Consider the following 26062-nt stretch of genomic DNA (forward strand, 5'->3'; position numbering starts at 1 on the left):
TTTACATAATGGTTCCTCTCACAGTGGTTCATAATGGTACATAATGGAACCTTTCAATAAAAGGTTCTTTGAGGTATCGAAAACCTTTTTTGGAACCTTTATTTTTAAAAGTATTACCCTTTGATTTAGATATTAAGACAAATACCATTTTAATGCCATTGTAGTCTTTGAAATATGTTAAAGTGGCATGTAAATACCAATATAAATGATTCATTCAGTATCACAGTACATATTAAAGTGCCATGGTGCTACCATTTGAGACAATCATGAGGCAGGGTGTTTGCTAGTGTGGGCTTAACTTCTTTTTGGATGAGACAGCCCTGTTCAACAAAGCTAATGTAGATATTTTGAACATGTGTTTCCATTACTTCTGATCTATAGATATTCTTCTAAATAAGTAATTAGAGAGTTCCTATTATATTGTAGAGATTGTACCCCACCCTTTTCCATGTTCTATAAAGCATCTTGGTGTACAATGAGTTTAAAGTACCATGGTACTACCCCAGTACTGTACACAATAGAGAGGGAGGTGGTTGCCAGGGTGGGCTAGGCTTTTTCCCCCAGGGGGCCCGATGTGCATGTGTTTTCATATCCATGTGTAAGCATGTGTTACGTGTATAGGTCTGTGTTCAGTGGCCTGAGGCTGCGTGGGTGTGCATGGTTTCCCGCTGGTTGGGATTGGCGGAGTGCGCGAGTGACTGTTTGAGTGCTTGTGTGAGTGTGGAGGGGGGCTGCTGATGTCAGCATATGAGCTTTAGCGGAGCTTTGCAGTGTGGAGTGGAGCAAAGCAGGAGGAACAAGGAGAGAGATGAAGGATGGAGGCTTAGAGAATATTCTGAATCCAAAACTCAGTTGCTTCTTAATACTGATGTACACTGTTGAGTGAACCGCACTGAGTGGTTATTTGGTCAGAATGGAGTATTACATGAAAATACATAGAGAGTGAATTGTGAAAGATTATAATGTGCATACAAACATGTATTTTAAAGTCAGTAAGAAACTTCATTTTGAAAAATAGTTATAGTTTATTATAGTTATATTCATTATTCACTTTACAGATTTATTTCATTCCAAACCTGTATGACTTACTTTCTTCCACGGAACACAAATGTTTAATCCCACTGACTTTCGCTCTATGAAAAAAAAAAAAAAAAAACCTTAGACATGTTTCAAATTATTCTTTTGTGTTTCCCAGAGGAAACTCATACAGGTTTAAATTGACAGGTTGATTATATTCTCACACAATGTTTTATTTTTTGGATAAATTTAAATTTAAATCTCTTTAAATTTATCTCATGTTTATTGCTGATTGTCATTTACCAAATTCGTTATATAGTTGCTTGCAGACTTAGGCAGCGGTTATGTTTCTGTGGGTGAGTGCCCATCCTCCTTATTTATTTATTTAATGATTGATTGATTGATTGATTGGTTAAAACTAAAAGGAAATATCTTATGTTTTTTCATTCGGCGTCTATGCCTGCAGAAGACATTTTGCAAGAAATGTCTCATTGGAATAACCTGAAGGCTTACTAAAGGATGCAGTAGTAGAGCAGAATTCCTTTCACATTGAAACTGCACATTTTGGGATATCGAAGCACTACACCAAGACGATTCCTCTTCCCTGTGCATTCACTTATGCAGAAAGATCACTGTAATGCAATAGCAACATTTAGATACTTTAAATCTGTTCTTCGTGATTGGCAGACTGCCATGTGTTAAGTTCTCTATAATATTAGGTGTACTGTTACAGAGGCAGAGTACTAATACTAATGTATACTCTATTTCTTGGAGAGCTGTCAACTTGCCATTGAGTTTAAAAAGCCCTAAAGAGGTTATTCAGGACCTGAGATCTCAGTAATGCCCGTCACCATTTGGATTTCGTCAGCAGCAGAACTCTTCTGTTTGTCAGTCTCCTTAGCTCAAATGGTTGGCTTGCTGTTTATAAGTTCCCTTTCCATCAGAATGCTAATGGTTTGGTTAAACAGTGCTGTGGTAGAGGTGTTAGACTGTTTTAAAAATACTCTGTCGGAATGATGAGTTTATAAGGTCTTTGCTTGTATGAGTGCCAGTAAAAAAAAAAAAATAATTCCTTTATACTCTCATGCTCCTACGCCTCCCTTTCCTTTTGCCATCTCTCTGTCTCTCTCTCTGATTCTGTCAGACCATCTGCTCGTTCTCTCTGTTGTCTGTATGGTGGTGGTGGTTCCTGGGGTTCTGCTGGACTTACTGGGCATGGGCATGTCAGAGGAAATGGTAAAAGAACGGAAAAGAGTGTTTTGGAGAGGTACACTCATTTTTGTCCCTTTGGACGTGTGTTTGAACGTGAATGTGTGCGTGCATGTGTGATGCAAGTGAAACAGATTTATAGCTATTCAGCCAAAGATAGTATTGTAGAGGCCAAGCTTATGGTCTTATTTTAAGATCAAGGTTTTTTTTTTTTTTTTTTTAATGACCTTTAAAACTCAGTTTGATAATCTCTGTGGGTTATAACTCACCCCAAAATCAAAAGATGAATATAATAATTTTAAGAAAATTAAGCTTGTTTTAGGACTATTAGAAGAATTATGTTATAATTATTATTATTATTTATGACAATTAAGCACATTTCCTATCAAATTATCCTTTTTGTAATGCAAAAAAGCAAAAACAAAAAAAAAAACATTATTCTTAATACAGTAATGCTGAAAAAATATTTATTTATAGACACATTTAATATACACTACCATCCAAAAAGTTTGGGGTCATTAAGATTTTTCTTTTTTCAAGAAATGATCTTTTATTCAGCAAGGACACATTAAATCGCTCAAAAGTGACAGTAAAGAAATTTTAAGGTTATAAAACAGTTCTATTTCAAATAAACGCTGTTCTTTTGAACTTTCTATTCATCAAACAATTCTGAATAATAAATGTATTACTGTTTCCACAAAAATAAAAAACACAATTTTTCAACATTGATAATAAAAATACATTTTTCATGTGACACCGAGAACTAGTAATGTGGCTCAAAATTTTACTTTGCCTTCACAGGAATACATTTTAATATATATTAAAAAAGTAAGTTATTTTCAATTGTAATAAGATTTCACAATATTTCTGTTTTTGCTGTATCTTTGATCAAATAACTTTAACCTTGGTGAACGTAAGAGACTTCTTTGATCTTACAGACCCAAAACAATACAACCATATTGTATTACACACCATGGTAGTGTCTGTTGTACTACCTTTAATATAAGATGATTAATGTAAAACTTAATTTTACTACATTAGATTTGTAGTAAAATTAATACATTAACTGTAATTCAAGAAAAATACTTGGAATATTGGAATATTTTGAATTATTGTACATTGTGGAGACAATTGGGAACATTGTCCCAGGCCTGGTATGTGAAAGGAACTTTAAAGTTAACCCTACTCATTAGACTCAAAGAAGAAGTTACCCATGTTAAGGTCAATTTTGGAGGAAAATGTGGTTCATTATCATGAAAAAAAAAAAATATTGGAAAAATAGATTTAATTGTCTTTATGCCAGTTTAATTTTCTGAATGTGTGCGTGTATGTATATGTATATATATATATATATATATATATATATATATATATATATATATATATATATATATATATATATATATATATATATGTATTATATATATTTCTTTTATAATGAACCTTTTTTCTTTTGATTTCAGGATGAAATGTAATCTAGACATGTTTTCATGACATTCACCCTTTGACCTTTTAAGTCCTGCTTTCATTAGCTTATGTTAGTGGTCATGTCTGTAATCTGTTCTTGCACGGATGGAGGTAGTGACGTATTTTAACAGAAGAACAGAGGTTTGTAAATGACTCGGCTGGTTTCACACTGTGGCCGCCTGTCCAAGTTGAATGAACATTGTGCATCGGCGGTAACATGCAGAGGATGGATCATTGCTGGGTGAGTGCAGACTTGGTAGGGTGGCACAGCCTGTGGCATCAAGCTCACAAACACACGCACATGGACTATGGCAGCTAAAACAGTGACACCTGTTCTGTAGGATCAGTCTCCTCAGGAGACCAAAGGAAAAAGGAACCAGGCCAGAACTCAGCACCAGCCTATGGCATCACATGCACACACCATGTGGGACAGTCACGCTCCAGTGTGCAATCATACAGACACACAAGAGTCGGATACACACACACACACACACACACACACACACACACACACACACACTCACACATCCACACGCACGGCAGATACCAGATACTAAATCCATTGCTTTTCTCTGGCTAGAGAGCCCTGGCACTCTGCTGCACTGCAGACTTGAAGGGATACAAGATAGTTTGAGCAGAAGAAGCGTCTAATGGTCTGTGTGTGTACTGTATGTGTGCATCTAAATGTTACTCAAAAGAGGAATACCTTACAACATACTTCACAATGACAGTGTTGATTGTGTAACGCTCTTAAATACACACATACACACTTCCTCTCTTTCTCTCTTCTTAGTTCTGTTGCACACTCCTACACATATTCATATTGAAATGCTCTTTTTTGCTTCTCAGTTGGACATTTCCTTCCTTATTGCCATAACCTTTAGGTACCCTATGCTGCTTAAAGGTCTTTTTTATAAATACCAAATTGTTTTTTTATTATCATTATTAATTTTGTTGTCCTGCTGATAATGTTGCCTCTCTTTTAGGAAGAAGCCAGTTCAAGAAAGCTTTGGGGTCATAACCTTTTTGCAGTTGTTATATTGTGAGAGCTCCCATAATCCTTTGCTAAACCACATTGAGACTCCCGGTTGGCCCCAGGTAACAGCTGATTTGATCTCAGTAGATATAAGACTGTGATTTGATATAAGAGTTTAATTGTGATACTAGTGGCCATTGGCAAGATCTCTATAGATGCTTGATATACAAGTAGCATACCGAACAATATTAGAAATTTAGGGTATGTATATATAATTTCTCCTGTTTAAAGATTAAGATTTATAATAACTTTGCCCTTATCTGACACTCAATAAAACTGAATATTTAAATGTAATTTAGGAAATGTAGTCTTTATTGAATGTCAAAATTAATATTAATTTTTTAATGCTTATTATTATCTGTCTTATTAATTGTCTTATTTTTAATATAATAATGTAATATTGGTTATTTATCAGTTATATTCTTGTCTTGGCCATCATGTTATATACGTACATTACCATTCACCACTTTAACAGTGTCAAAAAAGATTTCAAATATTTCAAATAAAAGTTGATCTATTGAACTTTATATTCACCAAAGAATGATAAAAAAAGTATCCAAGAGATTCTAGAGTTTTATTGTCATATGGAAACACTCTGTTATATAATTCAATTCTTACTTTAGCACCCTGGACATGAATATTGAGGACGAAAACCACACACACTCTATACAAAATATACACAATTAAGTATTAATGCAGTGTGTACGTATATAAGTGTGAATGTGCAGTTTAGACATATAAACAGTGTGTGTAAACATGTAAGCATACAGTATATATATACATTATATATAAAGTATTATATATAAATATTACATACAGATAAACAGGTTATAAACAGATAAATGTAAACATAGCATATATATATTCAAAATATATTTTGAATATGAGCACAAAAGCAGTCATAAGTCACACTGGTGTATTTGTAGCAATATCCAACAATATATTGTAAGGGTCAAAAATATTGATTTTACTTTTATACAAAAAATCATTAGGATCTTAAGTAAAGATCATGTTCCATGAAGATATTTTGTAAATTTCATACCGTAAGTATATCAAAAAGTTATTATCATTAGTAATATGCGTTGCTAAGGACTTAATTTGGACAACTTTAAAGGCGTTTTTCCAATGCTATCTCACGACCAATTCGTACATATTTTACGAGGTGGCTAATTTGTACGACCTCACTCGTACGATTTTATACAATTTGTCTAAACCCCAGTATCGGGTAGGTTTAGGGGCGGGGTTAAGTGTAGGTCATTCGTACAAATTCATACGAATTGTGCAACTCCTAAAATACGTACGATTTGGCAAAAATCGTATAAATTTATTTGTATGGTCATACGAAATCGTACAAATTAGCCACCTCATAAAATATGTACGAATTGCCATGAGATTGGGCTGGTTTTTCTCAATATTTTGATTTTTTGCACTCTCAGATTACAGATTTTCAAATAGTTGTATCTCGCCCAAATATTGTCATATCAAACCATACATGGAAAGTTTATATATTCAGCTTTCAGATGATGTATAAATCTCAATTTCAAAAAAATGACCCTTATGACTTGTTTTGTGGTCCAGGGTCATATGTAGTATTGCAGTTTCAACAAAAAATATTAAGTAGCACAACTGATACTAATAAGAAATGTTACTTGGGCACCAAATCAGTATATTAGAATGATTTCTGAAGGATTATGTGATATTGAAGACTCCACTAATTACTACTGAAAATTCAGCTTTGAATGAATAATATTTTAAAATATATTAAAATAGAAAACAGTTATTTTAAAATGTAGTAATATTTCACAATATTACTGATTTTGCTGTATTTTTGAACATATGATTGGTGAGCCTTGGGGAGCATTAGAGACTTCTTTCAAAACCATCTTACAAATCCCAGACTTTTCAGTCTTAGTGTATATCTAATTTTTCTCCTGTCATTACCATATATAAACCCTATAACCTTCGCATGATACATGCAACGATAACAGACAGTGACTGTTTACAATAAAATACACCCAATTATGTAAATAATGCAAAACGGAAATTCAGCCACCTGCAAAAGTACATTTTAGACAAAAATATAGCTTAAATAATACCTTTTTTGTATACAGGAAGTAATGTAGGCACTTTAACAAAAATATGAGCTCCACGTTTTTGCTTTTACACCTCACAGAGTTCCTTGCCACATAGGCTGCATTTACACTGCAGATTTGGATGTCCAAACTGAATTTTTTGACAACCTGCTTACATCTTCTTTTAAAAGTGACCTGTATCCGATATCTGCATTTACACAACATAGGCTTAACTTGACGTGGCTCAATGCATTAGAAAGTGATATAAAAAGACCAAACTCTGCACACACTATTAATAAAGCATACTTTGAATAGAAAAGCAGATGAGTCCATAATATAAACGCAAAGAATTTAACTTATTGACAGTGCTCATAGAAACATTTTTAATGACATAGGCTAGGTTCATCCTTACATCAAAATCATTAATTCGAACCGATTCTTCACAACAGTTATTATATACACAGATCCGCTGTACACATCCATGGGTACTAATGGTCTAGCGGCAGAACTTGTGCTAAGGTAGCGGGTCTGGGTTCTAATCCACCCTTGTGTAGTTTTTTTCCTCATTAAAACCAAATGTGTTTATCAGTGATTGTTCATCAAGAGCAGGGACACCCAAACGAATAGAGAGCCTCCACAACATGTTATCAATAGATTGAAGCGCTCGTCTGTGCATGAGCCACTGTCACTGATAACAGTGGCAACGAGCACTCAGCATGATTTTAAAAGCAACACATTTCAGCACCAGATCGCCTCTTATTTAACACAAATGAATGAAATTAATACTCTACTACTCAACTAGAGATGCCTCATTTGAAATAGATATATCTGTACTGCGAGATGTTTCAAAAACATTTTCATGCAACTTGTATTAGCAAGGGAATATCCAATCTGTCTGCTTACATGGCAAGCGCAAATGCACGTATCCGATTCATATCAGATATATTTCCACATATGAATGAGGCCTGAAACCGATCTGAGAATATCGGAATCCATGTGTAGTTTTTTTTTCCTGCTTACACATTCGTTGGCCATATCTAAAAAAAACAATCGGAATTGGATCAGTTGAACCATGAAATGTAAATGCGGCCATAGACTACTATTGCATTGTAAACACAATTTTTGCTTGTTTCTTCTCAGTCATAGACAAAGAGTCAAAATGTCATCTGTCGTAATTGGCAGCATGTCACAGATGCTGTTGATAGAGCTTAAGTTGCACTGAACATGGAACATTCCTTTCTTATGTGTGTGCATGTGGATGTGTGTGTTTCAATGGGCACATATTACCCTCATCATTGAGAGAGACACAGAGATATTCAAGAGTTCTTTCCATTGTCTGGTGTGATGGGTTGGACGTGAGCCATTGGCTGGCGTCCAGAGTAACTGTATAGCCTTAGTGTCACTGCTGTCATTGTAAGGAAAGTCTCACCTTATGAGCTCCCATGGTTCCCTCTTTAGTTTACTGTGTCTTTTGTTAAAGACACATTTTGCTGATTTTATAGGGATTTTTAAAAAAAATGCTGTCATCATTTACTTCTGTGGAAAACAAAAAAGATGATTTTTTTCATAACAGGAACTGAAGCTGTCATGTGTCAAAAATTATAAAAAAAGTACCATACAAGTAATCGAGTAAACAAGTATATCACCACCTGCAAGATGTGTTGAATTTGTATTAATGCGAACATGAATGTACTTGAGAATTTATGCAAATAGCATTTGTCTGTTTCTCACAAAAAGCTATCATATGGCTTCAGAACACTTGGAATATAGAACATATGTCTGAACCATTTTTAAAATATTTTTGGTGCTTGACAGATGACATGAGAGTGAGTAAACGATTACAGAATTTTGACTTTTGATTGAAAAAAGTGTTATTATAATAATGTTAACACATTCAACAAAATCTCAAATTATGTTTCTTTACTTGCATAAAACTAATTAAATAAGCTAAACTTATGTATTCATTACTCACATGATCCTTCAGAAATCCTTCTCATATTCTCATTTGGCATAATGTTGTTGTTGCTATTATAAATGTTGATTGCTGATGATGATGTTATGCTGCTTGATATTTTTGTGGACATTGTGATTTTTTTCTATGATGAATGAAGAACAGTCTTGATTTAAATTATAAATCATTTGTAATATTATAAATGTCTTTACTGTCACTTTTGATCAATTGCATGCATCCCTGCTGAATAAAAGCATTAATTTCTTTAAAAAAAAACAACAACAACAAAAAAAAAACATTTGTATTGTACTTATAGTGTAGGTTGTAAGTAAAATGGATATGTTTTGAAGCTGAAGGGTAAAACGTTCATGGAGTCCTAATTTGCATACCGTCTACCCTAAATAGTAACTTGAATACAATTTTGGTTGGATAGAATTGAGATGCAGGAAGTGTAACGTATAGTAAGTCTTCACAGTTCTATGCCAAAATTGATAAATAGCTAATTCATGTACTTCAGATATACAGTGATGTTAATGTTCCTGAGCACTATTGCTTTGATGAGATCAGCAAAAAGAAAGACATACAGAAGAAGTCAAGCAGATGCTGCTGGTTGTGTCGTTTTGCTTATTTGACAACTTTTTCTTCGCTCATTCTGCTGAATGATTTATCTATATAATATTTGTTGGTCTTTCAACCAGCCTCCATGTTCATAGCAAGTTTGTTGATGTTACAGGCTTGTGTGTGTTTTGTGCCCATTAATACTTACACCGGACCTTTCCATGTGACTGAAAGTACCTTAGCCTCAGGTATCCTCAATCTCTTTGGACTGTTTTTGGCCCTGGTTTTATATCGGTGGAGTTTCTCGGCCCACTGGGTATGAGCATTACTGTTAAATATCACTGTGTGCTGTGAAGCATTTCCTGATTCTCTGTCATGCACGCTTTTGGCTCTTCTACTCTCCTAAATGTTCCTTCCTTTCATGATAAAAACATGCAACTGTAAGAACATCTTAGTACATGGCAGAAAACAAACCCTCCGCTACCTCGGATGATTGAATGAGGCTGGAGGTACTGTAATATTGCCCCTTTTTTTGTTTAAGAGCCATGTTTTTAGCTGTGCCCTGAATCGATCAAATAGATATCCAGCCTAATTGTTATTTTGTGATTAAAACACTGCATTAATGAAAGGATACTAATAGGAGTGCTTATGTAAGGGAGGGTAATGATAATAATTACTCAGATGACAGTGTGATTTGGCATTATAGGGGCTGCTTCAGGAGAAACTGAGAGAGCAGAGAAAAAGGGAGAGGAGGAAATAAAGATGAGAGGTGGAGAAAGAGGAAGAGATTGGGCGAGACTGTGTGTCTATATTTAAATCAGTTTGTATTAAAATAGAACATTTATAAAAATAAAGACACTTTTATTATTCTGTGTTAGAATCTATCTATCTATCTATCTATCTATCTGTCTGTCTGTCTGTCTGTCTGTCTATCTATCTATCTATCTATCTATCTATCTATCTATCGTTTTTCTGCCATTCTATCCATTGTTTCTTTCCATTGTTGTGTTGTTCATTCTGTCACTGTGTCAATCGATCTACTATTCATTCGGTCTGTTGTTCTTTCGTTTCATCATTCTATCTATCTTACGAACTATTGTTTTGTCAATCATTTAATATGATTCTATCTGTCATTCTGTCTATCATTTCATTGTTCTGTCTATCATTTTATCTTTCTATCTGTCGTTTTATTGTTCCTTTTATCATGCTGTCATTTGTTCTTTTTACCATTCTATCCATTATTTGATGTATCGTTCATTCTATCAGTGTCTGTCCATCTTTTGTTAATTCTATGTATAATTCTTTTGTTTTATCTTTCTGTCTATTATTTTATCTACCATTTTACCATTCTATCTGTTTTTCTATCATTTGTTCTGTCTATTGGTCTATCATATTCTGTTGTTTATTCTAATGTTCATTTTGTAGTCCATTCCTTTGTTGTTTCATTCTATCATTGTATATATTTTTTGTTCTATCGTTTGTTCTATCTATTGTTCTGTCATTCTATCTATCATTCTATCATTTTATCTCTCATTTGTTATATCATTTTATTTTATTTTATGTATCATTCATTCTGTTGTTCTATCTATATGTCTGTCTGTGTCTAAAATATTTGTCTGTCATCTTTTCTCACGTCTCCTCTCATTCTCAGAGGATTCTCTCTTTCTCAAAAGTACAGATTTAATGTATGTGTCAAATTCTGGCAATAATTTTATTTGGAGCTCAAACATACCGCTTTTCCACTGGGCCTGGTGCATGAGCTGGAGCCGGTGCTAGGCCAAGAGTGGCACTCATTCAGAACTGGCTTGCTTTTCCACTGGCAGGGAGCAGAATCCTCTACGTCACCAACATATGACAGGAATCGCTTGTTATTTCTTGTGGAAGGAGAGTGTTGGTCTCTTTTGCCGACCACTGCTGAACTGACCTATTTAATTGTTGTTGTTAGTCTTGTTAATTTACCGGAACTCCTACGGCTTTTAAAAATAGGGCCTTTCAAATTGCAGTCTGTAGTGGAAGCTCCACCTACTAACGTCATAGGTTCTCTTGTTCGAGACCAGCAAGGTTTTGGTGTCGGTTTAGAACCAGGATCTGGGCACTGGCCCAGGATTTTTTTGAATGGATTTTTTTAAAAGCGCAGCCCGGCTCCCAATTAATAAATCCCTCCATTCCTTTCTGTGTTTTCTCTGTGTATGTTGGGATACTACTGCCCTCATAAATAAGCACTGAGCGACCACTGCACAGAGGAGAATTATTTTGTGGCTGCACTTTCGTATCTCATGAATGGGTCAATTAACTTTGAAATGATGTTTCTTATAATTCAGTAAGAGAAATAAAATTGGAACCACATGAGACTGTTGTCATCTGTTGACAAACAGTAAAAGTATAAAGTTATACAATTAACATGAATTACATATCTCAGATCATTTGATCTTATAAAATCTGTAAATTATAAAAACAAAACATAGTTATAAAAACATTGTTGATCTGAAAATAATTTGCTCTTCATTTGATCTCAGTGCTGTGTAGGACATATCTTGAGATATTAAAGAGATCTCAGTTGTGGCTTTCCTTTCCTGCGGATACTGTAGTCATCTAGCCAGAGCTTGTCCATCTATTTATGTGTGCAGTGTTTGTGTGTGTGCAGGTTTGTCCAGGTTGGTGTGTTCTGTGAGCACTAATGTGTGATTTGGTGTGACAGCCTCCTCTTATAGATCAAACACCACTGGAGTAAAAGTGTGCCAGTGAGAAGTCACAGCGTCCTCTTGCCCACATGAAAAAATAAATACATGTGATATAAGCCTTTGGTCCTCAATGCTTTTCATCTTCTTTTTTCACCTTCATTTTATTTAATTTGTAATTCAAATTTGTAATGACAAACAATGTGTGATATAGCAGTATATTAAACAGTATATTAAAATTATATATTTAAATAAAAATTATTTTGGTTAAATATATAAACATACATATATACATGCAGTATATTTGTTCATACACTGAACAAAATTATAAACGCAACACTTTTGTTTTTGCCCCTATTTTTCATGAGCTGAACTCAAAGATCTGAGACTTTTTCTATGTACACAAAAGGCCTTTTTCTCTCAAATATTGTTCACAAATCTGTCTAAATCTGTGTTAGTGAGCACTTCTCCTTTGCCAAGATAATCCATCCACCTCAGTTACATCCATCCACGTTGAGATAATCCATCCTCACAGGTGTGGCATATACCAAGATGCTGTTTAGACAGCATGATTATTGCACAGGTGTGCCTTAGGCTGGCCACAATAAAAGGCCACTTTAAAATGTGCAGTTTTATCACACAGCACAATGCCACAGATGTCGCAAGTTTTGAGGGAGCGTGCAGTTGCCATGCTGACTGCAGGAATGTCCACCAGAGCTGTTGGCCGTGAATTGAATGTTCATTTCTCTACCATAAGCCGTCTCCAAAGGCGTTTCAGAGAATTTGGCAGTACATCCAACCGGCTTCACAAACGCAGACCACGTGTAACCACACCTGCCCAGGACCTCCACATCCAGCATCTTCACCTCTGAGATCGTCTGAGTCCAGCAACCTGGACAGCTGCTGCAACAATCAGTTTGCTCTTCACGGATGAATCCCGGGTTTCACTGTACAGGGCAGATGGCAGACAGCGTGTATGGCGTTGTGTGGGTGAGCGGTTTGCTGATGTTAACGTTGTGGATCGAGTGGTCCATGGTGGCAGTGGGATTATGGTATGGGCAGGCGTATGTTATGGACAATGAACACAGGTGCATTTTATTGATGGCATTTTGAATGCACAGAGATACCGTGATGAGATCCTGATCCCATTGTTGTGCCATTCATCCATGACCATCACCTCATGTTGCAGGATGATAATGCACGGCCCCATGTTGCAAGAATCTGTACAGAATTCCTGGAAGCTGAAAACATCCCAGTTCTTGCATGGCCAGCATACTCACAGGACATGTCACCCATTGAGGATGTTTGGAATGCTCTGGATCGGCGTATACGACAGCGTGTTCCAGTTCCTGCCAACATCCAGCAACTTCACTGACCAAGTGGACCAACATTCCACAGGCCACATTCAACAACCTGATCAACTCTATGCGAAGGAGATGTGTTGCACTGCGTGAGGAAAACAGTGGTCACACCAGATACTGACTGGTTTTCGGACCCCCCCATACAGTAAAACTGCACATTTTAGAGTGGCCTTTTATTGTGGCAAGCCTTAGGCACACCTGTGCAATAATCATGCTGTCTAATCAGCATCTTGATATGCCACACCTGTGAGGTGGATGGATTATCTCGGCAAAGAAGTGCTCACTAACACAGATTTAGACAGATTTGTGAACAAAATCTGAGAGAAATAGGCCTTTTGTGTACATAGAAAAAGTCTTAGATCTTTGAGTTCAGCTCATGAAAAATGGGGGCAAAAACAAAAGTGCGTTTATAATTTTGTTCAGTGTATATGTGTATATATAATTTTAATGATATATAATACATTTCTTCCTCACTAACAGATGTGTCAGGTTCAAAATGAAAGCCTGTCAATGAGTAAATTATGATATTTTCATTTTTGTGTGAACTATTTCTTTAAATACAGCGGACTGCAGGCCAGCACAAAATTCTGGAGATCTTATTTCCAAATAAAATCAAATAGTTTGTCCAGAGAATGTATAATGTATACATGCATCAACACACATGCTAGTAGTTTATTTACATGTTATTCCACATGTCTGTTGTAAATATCGCCATGGTCCGATGATTGCTATTGATTCTGTCTTTATATAGCTGTTTTTGGTTACCACGGTAACTCGGTGGGTCTGCCCCTGCAGTAGCACACAAAGCCTGCACATACACGCATAGACGAATATGGAAGCAACTACTGAGGGGATGCTAACACACTCAATGCAGCATACAATATCTTCTAAAGATGGGGATGAAGGACGGGAGTGTGTGTTAGAGACCGAAAGAGAGGCATCGGCTTTCCATATATGCTACAGAGAGCAATGTGTATGAGTTGATTGCGTGTACATGTGGTAGTTGACTCTGGGTCAGTGTAGGCGGAGGTGAGAGGTCACAGGGCCACCGTCGTCTCATCAATAAAGAGGTTTGGTGGTAACAGAAAGATTACAGGTTTAGTTCTCCGTAGGAGCGACCCATGAACTGCACAGTTAGACCACCCATCGTCGCTGTGCCTTTGTGTAGTGCGTTTGACCCCAGCTTGATGGAGGGGGAGTGACCCTGCAATTATTGCACTGCTACTGGAGATGGTTTGGATAAAGTCATCAGCTAAATGCACTGCAAAAACTCATTTTCTTAATTGGTGTTTCTCTTGTTTTCCATTTAAAATATCAAAAAAAAAAAAAAAATTAAGGATTAATTTACCCAAAAATAAAAATCTGTCATCTTTTATTTGCTCTCATGTTGTACAAAAACCATAAGACTTTGGTTGATCTTCGAAACACGAAGATGTTTTTAATGAAACCTGAGAGGTTTCTGTCTCTCCATTGAAAGTCCGGCTAACCAAAACTGAGAAGATTTAAAAAAGTCATAAAGTCATCGTAAAAGGAATCCATATGAATCAAAGTCTTGTGGAGAGATACAATCACTTTATATGATGAACAGATTTGATGTGACGAGCACATACATAGAGTGCATCACATAGGATAACCACTCAGTGGTTCTCATGTATCATGTACACACGTTTAAGCTTATGTGTTTACTACAGTATATGTGATGCACTCTGTAAAAAGAGCATTTGTTCATTGTTTTGATGTAAATATAAATTAAAACTGTTCATCATTTAAAGCAATGTCTCTTAACAAGACTTGGATAAAAACTGTTTGATTTATATGGATTCATTTCTTTCATTCAAAAAAAAAAAAAAGCCTCAGAATGGCCAAATATTGAAAAGAATTCACTGTAATTGTGTTTTTACAGTAGATTAATTGCTACAGCAGTCTTCCTGCAGTAAACTGGGATTAAGTCTTGTGCTTCAGGGCACAGTGGTAATAAGGACAGTGATTTCAGTAAGTCTGCAGTTCATGGGTCACAGCCAGCTGGGATCAGGCTATTTTAACTATTCAGATACTTAACCATTAGAATACCAAAAGCTTAAAGTGGTTTATTAGTGAAATATTAATTTGAAACCCCTAAATATTAAAATTTTCAGCATAACTCATCCCACACTGTTTGTCTTGTTATGAATTATACTTTAACCCATAAGAACCCGTGGTGACGTGGGTGTCACAAACACTGGTGATTATCTGGAAAGGTCTTTTTAAACCATTATCCCTTACTTTCAACCCAGGAAGTCCCTAAGTGACATTTAAGGAACATCCAGGTTCAGTCATGTGACAATCTGTGCATTTTTGTTGCCATGGTAACATTTCCAAAATGGTGGCCTGCCTGGTGTGCACATGTTGTAGTGTCAGCATTTTTTAAAAACGCTTGTCTTTGTTACTAAAGGTATGTTTCAACCCATGCAACAATTCTAATGTTTTAATAACATATCCTAGATTACACTTGACCTGATTTTAAAACATGTCTTGTACAAATTGATATAAAACAAGTTATGAAAATGTTGTGGTGACATATGTGTCACATCGGGCTGTTAACCTTAAAACAGTAGGTGGAATTTTGATGTGACGTATGTGTCACATTAAGAAAAATGGTAATGAGCTGCTCAAATAATTTAGCTGATTCAATCATTTTAGTGTTATATATATTCTGCTGCTCAATTAAAAGCATATTTTAACATATGTAATCAAAATAAATGTAAAATTAACATTGTTAATGAAATGTATTTTAGAATTTTTTTTGCATACCTGTAACTAAAACAGGTATGCAGCATATGGTATAAAACAGGTATAACATATGTTGATATCATATGTTGGTACTATTTTAAGGTTATTTTAGTGATAACTAAGTGATAACAATGGTTTGATCAGAGTGAACAAGTTTTTTTTTTTCACTGAGCATTGTATTGTTTGTTTGTTTACAGTTTTATTGCACAATATACACATTTTTGCAATGTTATTGCACTACATGCATGTTCAACATGTTTACCTCCAGTGTGAGGTACAGTAGTTATTTATTTTTATTCAGTTTGCACATTTTCGAGTTGTGAAAAAATAATCTAAAAATGTATTTCTGGTTAAACCTTATACCTGAAAAGGTAAAATTTTGCAAAGTTATTGCACTACATGCATGTTCAACATGTTGACCTCCAGTGTGAGGTAGTTATTTATTTTTATTCAGTTTGCACATTTTCGAGTTGTGAAAAAATATTCTAAAACTTTATTTCTGGTTAAACCGTATACCTGAAAAGGTAGAATTTTGATAAGTTACAAAAAAGTTGTTGTAAAATTGAATGGTCACAGTTATGTGGTTTTGAAATATGTGGCAAAGCAAATAAAATGCAAAAACTGTATTACTTCTGAAAAAGTTTTTTTTATTTATCTTCCCAGAAAAGTTATAATTTTGAAAATGTTGTGGAAAAGAAAATAAATAGAAAAAAATGTTATTTGGCAAGAAAACTGACAAAATGTTATTTTTTTCAAATGAGAAATAAAATCCCAATGTGACAAATATGTAACATTAAAAATTTATCATAAACGCCCAATGTCACATATATGTAACATTACAGATCTTTGACAAGGAGTGGTTGTATTTAAAAAAAACAACTGCAGAAACATGTTTTAAGTGGTCCACTTAGTCTGTTTTATATGCCCCATAATTTTCCTATAAGGGGAAATTGGTCCGGGTTCTTATGGGTTAAATTGTGTGGATTGTGAGAGCTGTGTTGTTACCCTTCTGAGTGATTGGACTTATGATTTTCACATAAAAAATGCATTTGCATTTGTTTGATCAAAAAACAATAATATTGAAAATAATTACATTTTGGTTCAATTTAAAATATCTTGTCTACTTGAATAGTCTTCAGTGTCACATGATCCTTTAGAAATCATTCTGATATGATGATCTGGTGCTTAAGAAACAATTCTTATTATTATCAATGTTGAACTGCTTAATTTTTGTGCGGAAATCTATGATTCTTTTTTTCAGGATTCTTTGTCGAATAGGAAGTTTAAAACCACAGCATTTATTTGAAATAGAAATCTTTATATCATTAAAAATGTTTTTACTGTCACGTTTGATCAGTGTAATGCATCCTTGCTGAATAATGGTATTCGTTTCTTTCAAAAAACTCTTTCAATGGTAGTATAAGTACTCTGCGGGAGACACTTGAGTAATTATTGCAGTACAAATGTTTTGACATGGAAGGTTTGTTTAAGATTATTAGCAAATCTTCTTGTCAAAACTGCCTTGTTTAAGCAGGCATGATACTGGATGATATGAATAAAATATTCAAATGCAGTAAAGAAGCTTAAAGATAGTGTTAATCAGCTTTGATCAGCTCAGATCAGTTCTTTTCAAACATATTGGCTCCAGATGTTTGTGGGCATGAGCTCATACTGTCAAAGTCATCAGTGTGTGTTAGTTAGTGTGTTTAGAGATCCCAGAAGTCAAACCTTATTTAAAAAAACAATATTTAATTGGCTGAAATTGTAGTCATACTAAACAAGTAACGTATTTCAAAAATCTTAGCTGTGATTATCAGTTGCATGACATTTTGGTAAATAAAATAAATGGATTTCAAATGGATTTCAACTACTTGCAGACACCCTTCTTTCTGTCAGTCAGAGTTTTTTTTTTTTTATTAATTAATTAATTTTTCAGTCAGGCTCTATTTCTAGTAACTGGGACAAGTTTGTGGTCACTGGGCTCCAGGCATCCAGTGAATTATGGTAATAAAAAAAATTCTGCAAAGTTGTAAAATGGAGTCCTCTTAATTACTGATGTGCTCCTGCATGAAGACACAAGCCCTGATTTAATTAACCATTTGACAGCTGGGAAATCTTATAGTCGTTTAATTACACTCATATCCTGTAGTATTACCAAACTAATGATTTCATGATTTTTCAAACTCTGGTCACTTCAGATTTTGACAGAGGTCTTATCAGCATCTCACACTCAGTGTCAAACTATCTAGAAAGGTGCTGCCAACTCTTGTGGCTAAACAAAAGTTGCTCATTAATTCAAAGCTCCTTTGATTAAAAATCAGCAGTCACATGTAGGTATCACAGTCTTTCCCTTAAGTTGACAGAGATGTAGAGATACTAAACTTTTTCTCTTTCCTCATTAGTAAAAAATCCACCACTATAAAAAAAACGTTTCATAATAGGGACACGATCAAGTCCCCAAGATGATGATCTGGTTCCATTTATAGTATGCTGAGTGTAAACATAGATATCACTAATGTGTCTTATTCTGTGTCCATCACGGTTCAAGGGCGAATCACTGCCTGGTCCACACCTGTGTGTGTGTGTGTTTGTGTGTTTGTGGATGGGTTGGGGGAGGGGGTTAAGTACTGTTGATTATTTTTAGGAGATCTGTGTTGCCTGGTGTTGCACTTTTAACCTAATTTAATTCCTTAATAATAAATGAAAGAGACACACACACACACACACACACACACACACACACACACACACATATATATATATATATATAAAAAAAAAAATTATCTCATCATGGCCGCACTCATTTATTATAACAAAAACAAAAAAAAAAATCATATTATAAAATAAAAAATTATTACATTAAAAAAAAATTTTCTATATTATTAAACATAAAAAAAAAAATAATTTATTGCTGTGATCAAAGCTGAATTTTCAGCATCATTACTCTTCTGTGTCACATGATTCTTCAGAAATGATTTTATATATTTATAAAATATTTATATATATATTATTTTATAAATATATTTTTTGGAACCTGTGATAGTTTTTTTTCAGGATCCTTGATGAATAAAACTTTAAAAAGAACAGCATTTATTCAAAATAGAAATCTTTTGTAGCAATAAACACTACCGTTCACATTTTTGGGGTCAGTAATTCATTTATTTATTTTTGAAAGAAATTAATGCTTTTATTCAGCAAGGATGTTAAATTGATAAAAGTTATAATAAATACTTATAATCTTAGAAAAGATTCTATTTTTGATAAATGCTGTTCTTTTTAAATTTATTAATCAAATAATCCTGAAAAAAGTATCACAGATTCCAAAAAAATATTAAGCAGCAAAACTATTTCTAACATTGATAATAGATCAGTATATTGGAATGATTTCTGAAGGATCATGTGACACTGAAGACTGTAGTAATGGCTGATGAAAATTCATCATCGCATCACAGAAATAATTTATATTTTAAGATATATTAAAATAGAAAAGCATTATTTTAAATGGTTATAATATTTTACAATATCACTGTTTTTTTCTGTATTTTTGTACGAATACATTTTGAATTTTGATTTCTTAAATGAGTGTAGCACACATTTTTTACTTTATTTACTGCAACACTCTTTTTTTTTTTTTTTTGTTTTTTGCTTCATAATCTGGGTTATTGTGGGTCACAGAGGATTGTTCAGAACAGAGATACACCTTATCAACAAACGTGCTGTAGTCTTAGGTTATCATTACCGCTCATTGATCCGTGCGTCCTTTTCCCTCTTACCCAAGCATTTTTCTCACTGCTCTAAATGTGAAGTGATTGGGGAGAGGGTATTTTTGTTACTGGGAGGGTGGGTTGTGCAAGCTCCGACTTTCCCCCAGGGTCAGCAATCTCCCATGGGACAATTTAGGAGCTGTGGTGCAGAGACTGCAAGCTTTTAGCTTCTCTTATCAGGGCCTGGCCCTGCTGATGTGTACACCATACACACATACACATGCATACGCAGGTGCACCCCACCAGTTCGTTGCAGATCTCCCAGAGTACATTGGGCCATTGACATTCCATCAAGTCCCATCAGCACTTGCTTCACTTGGCTAAAGCTCAGAGAGCTCAGCTCAGCCTCGGAGCCAAAATGTTACGATGTTTTCTGCAGATAGCACAACGCATCTTTGTGTAGACAGGGGTACTGACATGGAGAAATATGTAATACTGTAAGAAATACTGACATGGAGAAACAACTATTACTTCAGGAAATACTGGACACTTGCAGTTTTAATGACTGATATCCAAGTATTGCTGTAGCTCTGAAGTACAATAAATGTACAGTTGCTGCACAAATGCACAAAAAAAGAGAAAAGTGTTGATATGTTTAAGTCCAGTAATGCTGATGTAGTCACTGTGGCATATTGTGCATTTGCTGTTGCTCCGATCAATACAGTAGCTCTATAAAACAGAAAGAACTCTCAGTGCCTGGCCACAGTAATGTAATGCATGTAGTCCAATGTGGGCAGTTTTCCTGGAGTACATACATACATACATAAATAAATACACACAGACACTCACATACACGCACACACACGCACAGTCGCGCACACACACACACACACACACACACACACACACACACACACACACACACACACACATATATATATATATATAGTTTTGTCAAAATAATGCTTAATAAGTTGAAATAAATTTAGGGACAATACGTGTGTGTGTGTTTGTGGGTGTTTATACATTCATTACAAATGTAAAAAGGATAAAATTTGTCTATATATATATATATAAATAAATAATAAAATATAATATTATAAAAAAAAATAAAAAAAATAAAAACTAAATTTAAATAAATTAAATTGTAATTAAATTGTATTTTTTTATATATAGTTATGTCAAAATAATGACTTCTTGAATTTAAATAAACTTATAGACAATACATATGTATGTGTGTGTGTGTGTGTGTGTGTGTGTGTGTGTGTGTGTGTTTATACATTCATTACAAATGAAAAATACTTCATTTTAGTTTGAATTAAAAAAAAAGAAAAACTAAATTCAATTGATGGAAATGTTTATACATTAAATGTTCAAACATTTTAAGTAATGGAAATATATATATAAAAACACATAAAAACACAATTGTAATTAATTTTTTATTTTATTTTATAAAAACAAACATACATAAGCAAAATAAACAGTTACCATGGACTGACCCAAAACTCTCTTTTTTTATATCTCTCTTTTTTTTATATATATATATTTTATATTGCTATGAATATCTTTGCATGTCTGAAAATGAATGAGTGTTTAATTAAACTTGTGTTTGCATGCATGTCTGTTGTATGAAATGCGAACAAATGATCACAGATGTGGTTGAGTGTGTTGAAGTCAGCTGATGATAATCTACTTCCTGAAGCCCACTTGCAGACAAGCAGAAAAAAAAACACTGCATCCCTACACTGCATCTCTTCTTCTCCTCCACCCTCAGTTCCAGCACCTCTCCCATTTCCCATTTTCCTTTTCTCCATCTTTTCTGTTTATACACCCATCTCTCTTGCTCATACTCTCCATTTCGGTTTCTCTCACTAGGGGCTCTCTCTCCGTATGTTCCGCCACTGTTTATGTTCTTTCTTCCCTCTATCTTTTCTCTCTCTCTCTCTCTCTCTCTGCAGAAATGCTGAGGTGGCAGTAACGCTCTGACTGAATTAAGTTTGTATGATTGATGTGCAGCACTCTGAAACGAGAGCGAGAGAACGCGAAGGAAGCCGAAATGCAGGAGGGAAAGGAAGGAAGGAAGGCTGAAAGGGAAGGATAAAAGATAAGACGAGGAAGAGTGGAGAGAAAACAGGGTGGAATAAGCATCTATAAGCTTTTTAATATACAGCAGACAGACAGAGAAACATACAGATTTCAGGGTGTGAAAGGTGCTGGATTTGATGTTTAAAGACTGGAGAGAAAAAGGTATATGTGGAAAGACTGAAGGAAAAATGGAGGAATGAGAGAGACGACGTTTAGTAGTTTTCCTTTTAGCTCATTAAATGAATTGGCTTGATAATTGTTTTAATGTCTACATTTTTGTGAAAATCCTATAATAGACTTATAGAATAGACTCCTAATATGACAACTTACCCCATATAGCTCCTCACTAACTGTAACGTTGTTCCCGAGAAACAGTGATAATTTTCTTTAACTTTTTTTTTGTAGTCAAAACTTTAAGGTATGTGCTTACACAGAATTTGGGCTTAAAATAAACCGGCCCTGTAAAATATTCACCTTAAGATAAAATTATAACAACAAGCCAGGGCATCTGCTATATTTATATTGAAAATGAATCAGATTTTACATCCCTGCACATTAAAGCAGCTATCATCCTGTTCACTAACCTTTAGAACACTACACATGGTGAGATAGTAAATGTTCGATATAGGAAAGATTAAGAATATAAAAGCACACATATTTGTGGAGAAAAAGTCGAAAAACAAGGCAGGGGAGAGGGAGAGCTTCAAATAAAAGAGAAGTCCTCCTTTACACTATTACATAATATATAGCTCAGTTTATTTCATAAGTACAACACATTTCATTTTCCATAGGATTAGATCAGGTCACTCATGTTTTTGGGCAGGTTGTGGAGAATGAGCAGGCAATTATGTTTATATTACAGTCACACAGATCATAGTTGTAAAGAAGAATGGCTTGGATTTGTGGTTGACACCAAAGTATGTATAGAGGATTCACTATATAATCTATATCAATATCACAACATAACAAACAAGACCTCAACCAGAACAGATCAATATGATCACCGGCAGCAAACACATATATGTTTCAAATCACACAGGTGGATGGTGTGTGCTGCTGTTTCTATGTACCAAACATATTTGTTCAAGTTAGAGTGGAATCTACAGCAATGCTTAAAAGGATAGTTACCGCAAAAATTATTATCGTTTTTATTTATTTATTTGATTTTGTGAAGATATTTTACAAACTGTTTTTGTTCATATAAACTCCAAAGCAGGGTCCAAAGCAACGTTGCTTATTGGATATTTTTAGCATTATCTTTTGTGTTTCATAGAAGAAAGTCATACAGTACAGGTTGGGGATGACATGAGGGTTAATAAATGGTGGCAGAATTTTCATTTTTGGGTAAACTGTTTATATGAGTATGTTGGTATTGAGTGTAATGTTACTCTGGTTGCAGAATCAGGATCTTTCTGCATATTGCATCAGTGAAACGGCCCTCATGTGTGTGCAGTTAGCATCCAGCAGTCAGCACGGTGGCTAACACAGGCTTATTGCAATGAAAACCATTAAAGGGATCCATGATGGAGGAAGAAAGCTATAGAGAGGCCGTTAGAAAGAGACAGGAAATGAGGGAATCAAGAGTCAAGAATCTGAGAATCAAGAGTCACTTAGACCTCTAAAAACCCAAACGCAACAGGATGCTGAAGAATTTATTGTCAATAATAATAATAAAAAAGAAAACGAGCGACAGTGAAAGAAATTGGTTTCAAGGAGGAGAGGAGACTCTTTAATCTGTCATGCATCTATTTTTAGTGTAGTGTATATGGAACAGAAGGGGGAATTCATAACTGAAGGCTTTTTAGCATGATGGATCACACACATGCTCGCTTCAGGTCCCTCTGCAGGAAAAACAGAGCAATCGAGGAGAATCAGAATCACAATGAGATTTATTGCCAAGTGTGCTTACATACACAAGGAATTTGTCTTGGTGACAGAAGCTTCCATGCATAGACAAAATGACAGTGACAAGACAGATAATAAAATTAAAATAAATATAAATAAAATTACACAATAGGCAATATATGCATGTACAGATGCTACTGTATATACAAATTCAAGGTAATGTGAATAAGCAGTATGACATGCTTAATAAATATAAGTATAAATAGTGTTGTGTATTGCACGTTTATTGCACAGTGGAGACATTGAAATTGTTCATGAGGTAGATGGCCTGAGGAAAAAAAAAAACGTTTCTTATGCGTGGATGTTCTGGTGTTCAGTGCTCTGTAGTGCCAACCAGACAGCAACAGTTCAAAGAAGAAGTGTCCTGGATGTAAGGGATACAGTGTGATTTTTCCAGCCCTTTGCCTCACATGAGTACAGTTCTTGGAGAGTGGGAAGGGGATGACTCTCTGTAGTCCGGACTATCTGCTGTAGTCGTCTGAGGTCTGATTGGTAGCCAAGCCAATCCAGACAGTAACAGAAATGCAGAGGACAGACTCTATGACTGCGGAGTTGCACCTGTGAACTTCCTCAGCTGGTGAAGGAAATAAAAAGGCCCTATGTTGTGCCTTTTTCACAATGAAACCTATGTGAGTGTTCCATTTCCAGTACTATTATATGGTAGTGCCCAAGAACCTGAATGACTGCCATAGTATTGTTCAGAATAGTGAGGGGGAGTAATGCGGGTGTGTTTCTCCCATAAAGTCCACCATAATCTCCATTGTTTTGAGTGTGTTCAGCTCCAGGACAGCCAGCTGTTTAACTTGTCTTCAGTATGCAGATAAGTTGTCATCTTCGATGAGGCCAATGACTGTGGTGTCATCTGCAAACTTCAGAAGCTTAACAGAGGGGTTGTGGAGATGCAGTCATTCATGTGCAAGGAGAAGAGCAGTGGGGAGAGCACACATCCCTGGGGGGCACCAGTGATGATGGTACAGGTATTGGATATGAATTTCCCCAGCCTCACTAGCTGCTGTGTATCTGTCAAAAAGCTGGTGACCCATTGACAGCTAGAGAGAGGTACTGAGAGCTGGGTTAATTCGGTCTGGAGGAAAACAGGTGTTGAAACCGGAACTGAAGTCCACAAACAGGATCCTCACCTAAGTTTCTGGAGTGTCGAGATGTTGCAGGATGTAATGCAGTCTTATGTTGGCTGCAACATGCTTGCAGAAGAATGTAAATGTTTACAAGAATGAACAAGGAGTAGAAACCCTTACAGTTGATGAGGACAGTAGAACTCCTTCAATGTTGTGACACCAGCTTTCTTTGATGTAAAATCATGTCCCATTGCCTCTTGTTTTCCTGCTGATTCTGTGTCGCAATTCACTCTGAAACAGCTGGAAGCCTGGCAGATGTAAACACGCTGTCCGGAATGGCTTTGTTCAGCCAGGTTTCTGTGAAACACAGAGCAGCAGAGTTTAAAAAGTCCTTATTTGTTTGGGAGAGGAGCAGTTCTTCCATTTTGTTGGGGAGGGAGTGTAGATTCGCCAGATGGATACTAGGCAGCGCAATTCTTAAGCCCAGTTGTCTGAGCCTGACCAACGCACCAGCTCACTTCCCACGCTTGCACATCTTGGAGCGTTTGAAGAGGAAAGGAAAATGCAAAGATGGAGACAGGAAAACCACGGTGTGCCAAAGAAGAAATAGAGAATGGGAAAGCGAGTCTAATTTGTAGGGTTGTTTGTTTTATTTCAATTGAAATGTGATCATCTCATCAGCTCCATTTCTCCCTACAGCATATTGTCACTTACACACTGTCCAGCATGTCTGTGTATTGAACACATGCAGTTACCTGCATTGAGAAAGTCCTGTCAACTCAAAGGTCAAATTTACAATGAGATTCTCATTTTGATTTTTAATGCAGTGGCAGAAGTGTTTATTTGAACTCGATTTTTATTTATTTTTTTATTTTTTTGATTAAACATGCAAACTAAAGTCAATCATTTTCTCTTGTAGTTGGCAGTGTTACAGGGAAATGTGTTGAAGTTGGAATCAAATTACAGAAATGCGCAACAATGTAATACAGAAGTGCAGACAATGGAGGTCACATGTTTTACCGCACGTTAAGCTGTGCCAATGCAAAGTTTCTAAAGCCTGGAGGACTTAATGACTGTATTAGACGTCTCTCCTCTCCTCTCAAGTGCTTTCTGATAATATAATATGGCGTTTTTAGTTGTGAGCAGTCAAGCATCAATATGCTGATGCTTGATA

The 26062-nt window shown here is 35.4% G+C and overlaps 1 protein-coding gene across 1 annotated transcript in view; it reads left to right on the forward strand.

Moving 5' to 3' along the window:
- Positions 1-26062, forward strand: part of LOC109057375 (voltage-dependent P/Q-type calcium channel subunit alpha-1A-like) — a 131135-nt gene that overhangs the window by 26678 nt on the left and 78395 nt on the right.

The sequence above is a fragment of the Cyprinus carpio genome, chromosome A11, assembly GCF_018340385.1.
Source record: "Cyprinus carpio isolate SPL01 chromosome A11, ASM1834038v1, whole genome shotgun sequence".
NCBI lineage: Eukaryota > Metazoa > Chordata > Actinopteri > Cypriniformes > Cyprinidae > Cyprinus > Cyprinus carpio.